The sequence below is a fragment of the Schistocerca cancellata genome, chromosome 8 (genome assembly GCF_023864275.1).
Source record: "Schistocerca cancellata isolate TAMUIC-IGC-003103 chromosome 8, iqSchCanc2.1, whole genome shotgun sequence".
In the NCBI taxonomy this organism is placed as follows: domain Eukaryota; kingdom Metazoa; phylum Arthropoda; class Insecta; order Orthoptera; family Acrididae; genus Schistocerca; species Schistocerca cancellata.
The window spans coordinates 316132049-316144580 of record NC_064633.1 but is presented as its reverse complement, the minus strand read 5'-3'; positions in this window follow the sequence as shown (position 1 = coordinate 316144580).

Genomic DNA, 12532 nt, shown 5'->3' with positions numbered 1-12532 from the left:
CCCAGCTGATAGTTCCTACTGCTGCAAACGTCGTCGAACTGTTCGTGCAGATGGTTGTTGTCTTGCAAACGTCCCCATCTGTTGACTCAGGGACCGAGACGTGGCTGCACGATCCGTTACAGCCATGCGGATAAGATGCCTGTCATCTCGACTCCTAGTGATACGAGGCCGTTGGGATCCAGCACGGCGTTCCGTAGTACCCTCCTAAACCCACCGATTCCATATTCTGCTAACAGTCATTGGATCTCGATCAACGCGAGCAGCAATGTCGCGATAGGATAAACTGCAATCGCGATAGGCTACAATCCGACCTTTATCAAAGTCGGAAACGTGATGGTACGCCTTTCTCCTCCTTACACAAGGCATCACAACAACGTTTCACCAGTCAACGACGGTCAACTGCTGTTTGTGTATGAGAAATCGGTTGGCAACTTTCCTCATGTCAGCACGTTATTGGTGTCGCCACCGGCGCCAACCTTGTGCTCTGAATAGCTAATCATTTGCATATCACAGCATCTTCTTTCTCTCTGTTAAATTTCGCGTTTGTAGCACGTCATCTTCGTGGTGTAGCAATTTTAATGGCCAGTAGTGTAAGTTCACCCTGTCAACGTCATTCCCTGCCATCACATTAGAAGAACCACATCTGATTATCTGCAGCTGTCCGGACGCTGATGACGTCCCATCCATCTTCACTTACAGGAGGGATTTCGATTACCGACTGAAATTAATTGACATCTTGGAAAATAACCTCGTAGCTGCTCCTGTAAATACACTGTTGGAAAGAAAAATAGCTACACTTCCTTTAGAGGTCTCCAGTTCACACCAGATTTGTTGTTACAATAGTGCAGACGGAGTACATCAAATAATTACATTTACAGATCAACAGCACAGGCGATTCTGAGGTAACAGGTATCGACCCATGGTGAAACACCCATGCTGTTGTTGTTGTTGTTGTTGTTGTGGTCTTCAGTCCTGAGACTGGCTTGATGCAGCTCTCCATGCTACTCTGTCATGTGCAAGCTTCTTCATCTCCCTGTACCCACTGCAACCTACATCCTTCTGAATCTGCTTACTGTACTCATCTTTTGGTCTCCCTCTACGATTTTTACCCTCCACGCTGCCCTCCAATACCAAATTGGTGATCCCTTGATGCCAATGCCGATACATTCTTCTTTTCAAGTTGTGCCACAAACTCCTCTTCTCTCCAATTCTATTCAATATCTCCTCATTAGTTATGTGATCTACCCATCTAATCTTCAGCATTCTTCTGTAGCACCACATTTCGAAAGCTTCTCTTCTCTTCTTGTCCAAACTATTTATCGTCCACGTTTCACTTCCATACATGGCTACACTTCATACAAATACTTTCAGAAACGACTTCCTGACACTTAAATCTATACTCGATGTTAACAAATTTCTCTTCTTCAGAAACGCTTTCCTTGCCATTGCCAGTCTACATTTTATATCCTCTCTACTTCGACCAACGTGAGTTATTTTGCTCCCCAAATACCAAAACTCATTTACTGCTTTAAGCGTCTCATTTCCTAATCTGATCCTCGCAGCATCACCCGATTTAATTCCACTACATTCTATTATCCTCGGTTTGCTTTTGTTGATGTTCATCTTATATCCTCCTTTCAGGACACTGTCCATTCCGTTCAGCTGCTCTTCCAGGTCCTTTGCTGCCTCTTGTAAGTAGGCTGTTTAGGTTTTTATGTTGGTAACGCCACGTAGCGCTCTGTATGAAAATCACTGGCTGTGCTGTGTGCAGTCTGTGGCTGGGTGGCATTGTTGGAATAGTCGCCATTGTAGTGATGGGCAGTTCGCTGTTAACTGCGCGTAGTGTTGCACAGTTGGAGGTGAGCCGCTAGCAGTGGTGGATGTCGGGAGAGAGAGGTCTGAGTTTTGAGAGCGGATGATCTGGACGTGTGTCCATCAGACACAGTAAATTTGTAAGACTGGATGTCACGAACTGATATATGCATATATTATGACTATTGAACACTATTAAGGTAAATACATTGTTTGTTGTCTATCAAAATCTTTCATTTGCTAACCTATCAGTAGTTAGTGCCTTCAGTAGTTTGAATCTTTTACTTAGCTAGCAGTAGTGGCGCTCCCTGTATTGCAGTAGTTCGAGTAACGAAGATTTTTGTGAGGTAAGTGATTTGTGAAAGATATAGTTTAATGTTAGTCAGGGCCATTCTTTTGTAGGGATTTTTGAAAGTCAGATTGCGTTGCGCTAAAAATATTGTGTGTCAGTTTAAGCACAGTCATATATAATTTTTCTAAGGGGACGTTACACTCTGACAGAATTACAATGTCATCGGCGAACCTCAAAGTTTTTATTTCTCCTCCATGGATTTTAATTCCTACTCCGAAATTTTCTTTTGTTTCCTTTACTGGTTGCTCAATATACAGTTTAAATAACGTAGGGGATAGGCTGCAACCCTGTCTCACTCCCTTCCCGACCACTGCTTCCCTTTCATGCCCCTCGACTCTTATAACTGCTATCTGGTTTCTGAACAAATTGTAAATAGCCTTTCGCTCCCTGTATTTTACCCCTGCCACATTTAGAATTTGAAAGAGAGTATTCCAATCAACATTGTCAAAAGCTTTCTCTACGTCTACAAACGCCGGCAACGTAGGTTTGCCTTTCCTTAATCTTTCTTTTAAGATAAGTCGTAAGGTCAGTATTGCCTCACGTGTTCCAATATTTCTACGGAAACACCCATATTAGTACGTAATTGTAGCCTCCACCGGCGACAGGGCAGGCGCTGACTCTCTGATCCTATTGATGGTTGTAGTTATCGGTCTTCGACTGGTTTGATGCTGCCCGCCACGAGTTCTTCTCCTGTGCTGACCTCTTCATCCCAGAGTAGTACTTGCAACCTGCGTCCTCAATTTTTGCTGGATGTATTCCCATCTATATCTTTCTCTGCAGTTTTTACCCTCTACAGGTCCGTCTTGCACCACAGAAGTCATTCCCTGATGTCTTAACAGTTGTCCCGTCATCCTGTCCCTTCTTCTTGTCAATGTTTCCCACATATTCCTTTCCTCACCGATTCTGCACAAAACCTCCTCCCTTTCAACATAAGTCTGTAGCACCACATCTTAAATGATTCGATTCCCTTCTGTTCTGGTTGTCCCACAGGCCATGTTTCACTACCATACAATGCTGTCCTGCAAACATGCATTCCAAGAAGTTTCCTCCTCAAATTAAGGCCTATGTTTGATACTGGTAGACTTCTCTTGGCCAGGAATGTCCTTTTTGCCAGTGACAGCCTGTTTTTGATCTCCTCCATGCTCCGTCCGTGACTGGTTATTTTGCTGCCCAAATAGTAGAATTCCTCTACTTCCTGACCATCAATCCCGATGTTAAGTTTCTCGCTGTTCTCATTTCTGCCACTTCTCATTAGTTTCATCTTTTCTCGATTCACTCTCAATCTATATTCTGTACTCATTAGACTGTTCATTCTGTTCAGCAGATCATGTAATTTTCCTCACTTTCACTCATGATGGCAATGTCATCAGGTACTAAAGGGAGCTGTAGAGGGCATAAACTGTAGAAGAAGACAGAGATTGGAATACAACTAGCAAATAATTGAGGACGCAGATTACATGTGCTACTCTAGGATGAAGGGGTTGGCACAGAAGACCAATTTGTAGCGGACGCCATCATACGAGTCAGAGGGTGGTGACTCGGAAAAAAAACCTCTAGGATTCGAATCAAATGTTCTGGTAACCAGTAATGTAATGGTAATGAGTGGAAACACTTTGCGAGCACACGGACGTGGCAGGACGACAATTACAAATACTACCGAATTAACATTGATAACACGGTGAGGATGATTTATTGTGGTGCAAACCGAATATTTGCGTTTTAAACACCCTCGGCTTTGCTATGGGCGATCCACCACGAATGACTTGAGAAAAATTACAAACAACGTTGTCGGGTCGCTTCTGTGGCAACCGACAAGAACACATGAAACCCAAAACGGTGGATATTACCGCGCAATTGCTGGTCATGAAATAAATCTACAATGTACTACCACGAACTGAGCGTACCAAGCACCGCAACGAACTGAGCCTATCAACCACTACAACCACCTGAGCCTACCAAGCATAGCAACGAACTGAAACCCAGAGGGCGTCTCTCAGTAGTTTTGTAAATTCGGGTCCCCGCACAGTGTTTGCTTCTTCCGATAGCAAGAGTTCCCTGCTGCCAACGTGAGTGGGGACATCCTACTAAGAACCATGTCCAACCTACTGTAATGTGCAAGGGACCATCATGAATCGTGATTTATTGCCTTTCCATACATGTGTAATTTCTGTCTGCCTTACTGCGTATTTCTTCAGTTATCTTCTGCACAATAATGTAGCAACTCTTGCTATGAATGGTCCAAGTTACCTCGAGCCTAGGGGTTCGCCACTCTTTGGCCGGTTCGTGCTTGGCAACCACAGGGCCCCAGCCTTTGCACCAGTTTATCCACTCTTTGGCCGGTTCGTGCTTGGCAACCACAGGGCCCCAGCCTTTGTAACAGTTTATCCCTTCTGTGCGGTGTCTATCCTCTTGCTACCCTTTCCCCCTCATCTGGGGAACATGTCTGGGATGTTATTGGGAACGTTCTATTCAAAATGGTTCAAATGGCTCTGAGCACTATGGGACTTAACAGCTGTGGTCATCAGTCCCCTAGAACTTAGAACTACTTAAACCTAACTAACCTAAGGACATCACACACATCCATGCCCGAGGCAGGATTCGAACCTGCGACCGTAGCTGTCACTCGGTTCCGGACTGCGCGCCTAGAACCGCGAGACCACCGCGGCCGGCGAACGTTCTGTATTGTCTGACGCTGACGTAACCGGTAGGTCAGAAAGGACAGAAGGAGTTCTCCCGTGAAAACTTCCTCTAGACCTCAAGCCAAACAACAACCGAGTCTTCCTCTAACCAGAAAGGCTCGAAGAAGTCCACCAAAGGCAAACGGTCTTCTCCTTCGCCAGCTCGAAGATCCTCTTTGACGGAGTCGCCAAGTGATACCTTAGCCCGGCCAGCATCCGTGTCGCACCACCAACCGTTTTTCAGCGTTGGACTCCACAGACCAACCGCCAAGCAGGTCGATGCTACTGTGGACGCCATGGAGCAGGAACCTCCTGCTTCTGTGCCCTATAGTAGCAGATCTCCACCGGCTGTCACTCGGCAGCCACTGAGGTGACACCTCTAGATCTCTTCCTCATCATGACTCTCCTCCAATGGAAGGTTCATGGCCTTCGGTCCCACAAAGAGGATTTACAGCTGCTTTTAGCACTGCAGCGTCCCCTTGTACACTGCCTTCAGGAAACGAAATTGCGCCCTCATAGTCAACACATCACCCTGACTACCCGTCTTCAAGCTGTTGCAATTCGCCTTTTCCTTCCCCACGTGACTTTTTCCCTCTGTACCATTTATGTCCCTCCGTCATTCGATGAAACAAGGGCAGACTTCTTTCACCTTATTGGGCAGCTACAGTACTGGGCAAGGGGAGTTCTACGCTAAGGGGGACGCTACGCCAAGGGGGACACTGCCCTAAAGTACCGTTATCCAAGATGGCAGCGATGACGTCACCCCCACCTATGGGGATTGTACCCCACAGGCTGCCCCAAAAGTTCCATCATGATGATGTCATCCAAGATGGCGGCCATGACGTCACCTCCACCCCACAGGGACACTACCCCACAGGGTGCCCCAAAAGGTCCATCACGATGAAGTAATCCAAGATGGCGGCCATGACGTCATTCAAGATGGTGGATTTTGTTGGGAAGTTTGAATTTTGTAGGTAAGATAGGTCAATTGGGCTACCTCCACTAACCTAAGGAAATGGCGGAAAGAAAGGGCGCTTTGGCTACCTCCACCAATCTAATTCATCCGATCGCCACCTGTTCCTAGGGACTGGCGGGAAAAGGACGCAGCCTATGCTGGACATAAGTCTTTATTTTCAGTATTTATTAAAACAGTTAGAGGCAGTACCACTACCAGAGAGCGCTGTCGTCCATTCCGTGACGTAACCCAAGATGACTATCCGGAGGGGGAAATGACTCAGCTTGCTCTGGTCTGCTGTAGAGGGAAAGGATTATTTATTTTAGAAAAATTTATTTAGGAATGTTTTTTGAGAGATAGTATATTTGTCACACTGAGACCAAACACCGGTCTTACTTGCTTGGAGTCACGCCATACAGCCCACAGACCTGTAAACTACTCTTAAATAACGCTCTGCAGACAACTCCTAAATTACCGAAATAATTTCAGTACAGACATGCAAACTGCTCCTAAATAATGCAGTACACTGATGTGCAGACACGAAATCAATTCGTAAGCTGTCCAAATAATCCATAGCACAGCCTACAGACCCGATCGCAAAATAATGCAACAGACACAAGCAGACACCTGGAGCCGCCCCCTATCCACTAGACCGCACAGCAGGATAACGCACACGCTCCCTGAAGTCGGGATGCACCGGCACCCCCTGCGAGCTGTGCCTAGCACGCACGTGTACCCAGCGTGGCTAATGCTTCGTGGCAAAATGTTCATCCTGCAGTCAATATACGTCTCAGGAACGGTAAACGTTCACACAGCAAAAAAGCCTTTGCACTCATGCGAAAACACCATTAATCATAAAAGCATTCTTGTTGTTTGGGAAGAGCTCACTGTCTAAGCACAGACGGGGGGATATCAGAACAATTACGCAAACAGAATTTGAAGTACTGTCATACAGAAGAGAAAACTGTCCCGAATTTTCTGTATCCTAAAGCTACAGGTCTGGAGATGTCCTAATGGCACAGTGGCAGATGAGTGACGGCAGCCCCGCCAGAGATGGATGGTCTGCTTCAACTTGTCTTTGAACACTTGCTTTTTCAGAACTTTCCGTACATACCTTACCTCCCTTCTTGTTCAAATATGTTTGTAGACACCCCTACGTCCCCGACACAAAGGATATCTTGTGAATTAATAGAGCATTATGATTGTATTTTGTACAGATCCCCATACTGCACCGACAATTAAGCCCTGCAATGTGTCTCTACATATCGTCAAATACGGAAAGAGCCTTACTCAATTACACTGCTCTCCCACCCTAAACAAAATCAAAACCAATCGAGCTATGTTACATGGCAGTGATACATCACGCGGAAGTTACTTTCGTTTTTACGTTTTCCTCACGAGTGAATTAATTTACAAATTTTTCGTCTAACTTTCGGAGAACACCCTATAGTGAGAACTAAGACTCGAAAATGACAAGAAATTCTAAAAAAAGTTAAGTTAGCTTAATACAAGGTACTTTTCAGCTGCTGTCTTGTCGAAAATAGACATTATGAGCACTGTGCCTATAATTTACGGTTTATAATTTGAAACAGCAATGAACTGCAAACATACAGGGTGTATCAAAAAGAATCATCCGATTTGGCACTTCTATATTTCTGAAACTAATAAACATATACAATGAATTTTGTTTTTTTATGAAAAGGAAACTAAAAAAAAATTTTCATATCTTTTCATAGGAGGTCAATATGCCCCCTTGAGATCCACGGCATATGTCAATGCAGTATTCAAATTGTTCCCACACTACAAGGAGCATGTCCTGAGTTACAGCTTCCACAGCTGCTGTTACGCAAAGTCTCATTTCATTCATTGTTGCTGGTGATGGAGGCACATAAACAGTCTTTCATCAACCTCCATAAAAAATAATCACCACATACAGTCATACCTTGGAGGCCAGTATTGTAAGGCTGAATCATTTGGTCCAGTGCCACCGATTCATCGTTCAGTAATCCTTTGTTTTAAAAATTCCCACACTTCCAGATGCCAGTATGGCGGTGCCCCATCCTGTTGGTAAATGAAGTTGTTCGAATAGTCTCCAACTGTGGGTTAAGAAAGTTCTCAATCATATCGAGATATGTTCTTCCTGTAACAGTGTTTTCTGCAAGAATGGACCATACTCCTTTTCCCGTGAAACTGCACAGAGCACATTAAATTTTGGACAGTCCCTCTCATGTTGTACAACTTCATATGGTTGTTTCGTATCCCATATTCTCACATTATGACGGTTCACCTTTCCTTTAAATGTGATGTTGCCTCGTCACTAAACACTAAGCGTGGAAGAAAACCGTCATCCTCCATCTTGCCAAAAGCGAAATTACAGAACTCCACACGTTGTTGTTTGTCACCTTCACGAAGAGCTTGCAGTAGCTGAATTTTGTGTGGTTTCATTTGTAAACGTCGACGCAACACACGAGACGGACATCGGGGGACATGTTGAGCTGTCGAGCTGCAAGGCGAAAGGATTTCTGCGAACTCTATGTCAAATTGGAAATTTGTGGTAAGGTTTTATGGGACAAAACTGCCGAGGTCATCGGTTCCTAAGCTTACCCTCTACTTAATCTAACTTAAACTGACTTACGCTGAGAACAACACAACACACAGCCATGGCCGAGGGAGGACTCGAACCTTCAACGGAGGGAGCCATGCCGACCGTGAAAAGGCGCCCTTAGACCACGCGGCTGCCACGAGCGGAAACTCCATGTGAAACTATGGCGGATGCGTTCGACGTCTGTGTCAGACATTCGGGGACGTCCTGGCAAATTGCCTTTACACAAAAATCCTGTTTCTCGAAATTGTTCATGCCATCGTCTAATTCTCTGGCCTGTAGGAGGATCCACAACATACCTAGTACGAAAGTCACATTGAACGGCTATTACTGACCCGCACTGAGCAAAACGTAGAAAACAAAACGCTTTCTGTTGTCCCGACATCGTCTGTACAACAACTGAAGTGAGCGCACACTGCTGATACCTAGCGAGGACCGTGTAAACCTCGAGAGTTTGCTCTTCCCAACAGTACGTTATTCGCGCACGTATCTCAGATAACATAATGTTTATGATTTTTTAAAATCAGATGATTCTTTTTGATTCAACCTGTAGTTTAAAAATATTTATTTAAATCAGATCTTACGAACTTTTTGTCCCCCTGCTGAGGCCTCGCTTTTTGTTGTTATTGGTTTTGTACTGTAAGACGAACAAAAAGTTTTTCGTTCAAAATTCGGTAAATTAGAAGTGAACCCTCTTTTAAGTAGGTCTTCCACTTCTATTCAGCCGTTTTTTGTCGAGGTTCGAGGCTTTATTGAGTAAAACCTATAATAAATTTACGATGTAAATAATTGACCATTGCTGGCTAGTGCTTTCTGCCGTCTTTCGGGCAGCGTACGAATACTGCGGTAGAAGAACTGGGTGTCTTTTGAAGAGATCCATGAATCTTTCCAGTTTTGCAGTTGTTCATGTAACAGGAGATGCTGGTCAGCCAGATAGTATACCTTTAATTGCAAAAGGTGTTAGTCAGAGGGGGCAATGTGCGAAGAATACTGTGGCTAGGGTGATACCCCATTTCAACATTTCCAAGTACGTTTTGACGGATTTTGTGACATTGCATTGCACTGTCATGCTGCAAAATTAGCTTTTCATGTCTACCGCTGTATTGTGGTCGTTTGTCTTTCAGTGCTCCTCGGTTCAAGCACGTCAAGTGCTCTTCGATAACAATTATCTGTGATTGTTATCATTGTTACCGTCGGTTTTAATAGCTTCGAAAACCTTCTCTCTTCCACCGCCATGCCGGTCTTCGACGTCAAAATCAAAGTTCCTGAAGCGTGGAAATCATTCCCTGCACGTTCTTTCACCGTAAGTCTCAGCTGCATTTATTAGCCTCAGCCGCATATTACTTCATACTAAAGCAGAAAATTAAAGCTTCCCGCAAATGACGAGAATTGGGCTCGTAAGCTGACGTATTCAATCGATAATAACTTAAGATGCAGTCGCAAATCGACCAATATTTTTATGTACTTACGTTTACAAATGCCTGAGCTTATTGTATGATACTTACGACCCACCACCACTTGCCGCTACTGCCATCTACTGCAAAACAGCCGTAGCAAAGTTTTAGACTTCACACTTCGCAGAAACACACATGAAATGGTCTTAAGGTTAATAAAAATGGCGGCAAGTTAAGTAGTTTACATTTCTGCCCGAGGCATTCATTGTGTATATCTGTTATTTCTGCATTTTGGCGCGTACCCAATTAGAGCGCCGTATAATTCTTGGAAAATTGGTCGCATACACATTGCTCCATGATTTAATCCACCACGTACGTTCAGCATTTATCGAACGTGGCCGAGTTTTACTTGAGTAACAAAAACATCAGTCCAAAGACGTTAAAATAGTAAGGATGTTAAGATAGAGGCGCCATGTAGAGGAGCGAGTAAAATAAGTCTTTGGCAAATCAATGAAATTAATCTGAAAATCGAAAAGAAAAGTTAAACTGCATGAAATAAATACTAATATGACGTTATCTGAATGATAAAAAAAACTTAAGAGGGAGACTTAAGTTTTGAGTTGCGTTCCTGCGAGTGGATAGGTTTGCAATCTGACTGACTGTAGAAAAGACTGCAGCCAGGAAAAAGCAAACCATATCTGCCACCAATAACATATCAGACACGGGTTGTTATTTCACATGTGGAGCCAGCAATACGCCGGAAGTCGAGGCGAGGTAAGACAGAATAGGAAAGGTATTTCCCTAAGAGCCTAAGTTCTAGGCGCTACAGTCTGGAACCACGCGACCGCTACGGTCGCAGGTTCGAATCCTGCCTCGGGCATGGATGTGTGTGATGTCCTTAGGTTAGTTAGGTTTAAATAGTTCTAAGTTCTCGGGGACTGATGACCTTAGCAGTTAAGTCCCATGTGCTCAGAGCCATTTGAACCATTTTTTTCCCTAAGAAAAAAATAACAAAAAGCTGACTTTCGCGCAAGTAGGAGGATACAACAGAAAGAAACACCATTCTCCGCATTTCCACGCTCGCATACCGGTACAGTCAGTAGACCCACAATCTTTGAAGTAAGAGTGAAATACTGATAACAGTTTGTGTGGACTTCGGTATTATTATAAATTGTTTAGTTGTTAAAGCTGTGTAAGTTTGATGCTATTACAGTTCTTAAAACAATTCTTTAACACAAGAACTTCTCAAATTTTTCGACATATGTCTTTCAGATGATGCATTTATCTAACTTGATACACAAAATTGTTAAGACTTTCGAGGTCAGTAGTTGACAAACTCCCTATTGGCTTCTGTCTTGGGTTCTTCGGCCGACGTTCGTCTAATGATTTTACTGACGTTCCGCCAGCACAAGTGGCTGGCATTTGATATACTAAGCAATGATGTCAACATGCTGCGCAAAATGTTTTAATATAAAAATAATAATATATTGTTTTTATTACTATTTTTAGAATCTTAGGCATCTGTGACCCATTAAAACTGAGTGTGTCTGTGGGTTATATTTTGAAAAAGAGTGGAGCAATAATAAATTTTGATCCCTCACCTCCCAGAACCGAACCCTGGACCCATGCCTGTGAAGCTGTGATAGTACACTTCAGTATTTAGCCTACCCCTGTGATATAACAAGATCTGAACACAGTGATATATACAGTGAACAGACCGGTCCCCATAAGATCATCTGAAATATTAAGAGAAAATTGCGCAATTGATTCTATTGAACATCTGGATTTAAACCAGTGTGGCCCTATTAAACATGATATATGGGTGCCAGGTGCCATGTTCACATAGATATAATGAGATGGGGTTTCATCAAAATATGGAATGGAACTAAAGGTCACAATAACATTCAGTTGATTATTAAGGTGAGATTATTGAGTCAGCAATACAAATAATTATTAAATTCACATTTATTGACATTATTTATAAAGGATACTGAGAAAGGACAAGTTACTCCCTCACCTACTTTTCATATATGGAAAATTATTAAAGATTTTGTTATAATATGAATCACGTTGAGCGAGACTCTAGAAAGTTAACAGCCTGAGCAGATGTTGATGGAGCCCGGTAGGGCACTAAAAGCATGAGGTATTTTTATGGTTCTTAGCTCATAGAAACGGTATGTTGGGAGTTGGAAGCAATTGAGGGCGAGCCCATCCCTCAGTAAATCCTGCCAGACAGGCCCACAGCCATATAGGGCAGACAGAGCAGCCCATTGTCAAGACAGGTTTCCAGCAGAACAATGCCACTGTACCTGAATTGGCACCAGCCGAAGGCGGGGCTGGAGGACAGCACACTGAAGTGATGTGTCTACACAGTGGAGTCATAAACAGGTTTTTGTGTTTGCCAATACTACAAATAGGTTCTATGAACCACTTCCATCAGTTGCACAAGAACCTCCGGCGTTTGTGAAACGTTTAGAGATAGAAACTTTACTACGCCTCATAGCTAGGACTCACAAGCCCCAAGGCAGAGGAGATTTAGATAAAGATCTTTAAGACTGTGTCTGTTTGCTTGCTGCTGCAGGAAGCAACGGGACTTTGGAGAAAACATCTTCCCCCTCCGCGAAAACATAAAAAAGCCAGTAATTGGCGGTTTCTTCTTTTCCAGAGACGCAGGTTTCTTAACTCTTGCCCTGGTTCGACAGAAGTTTGTGCTGTCGTTTGGGAGGGGACATTTACAGC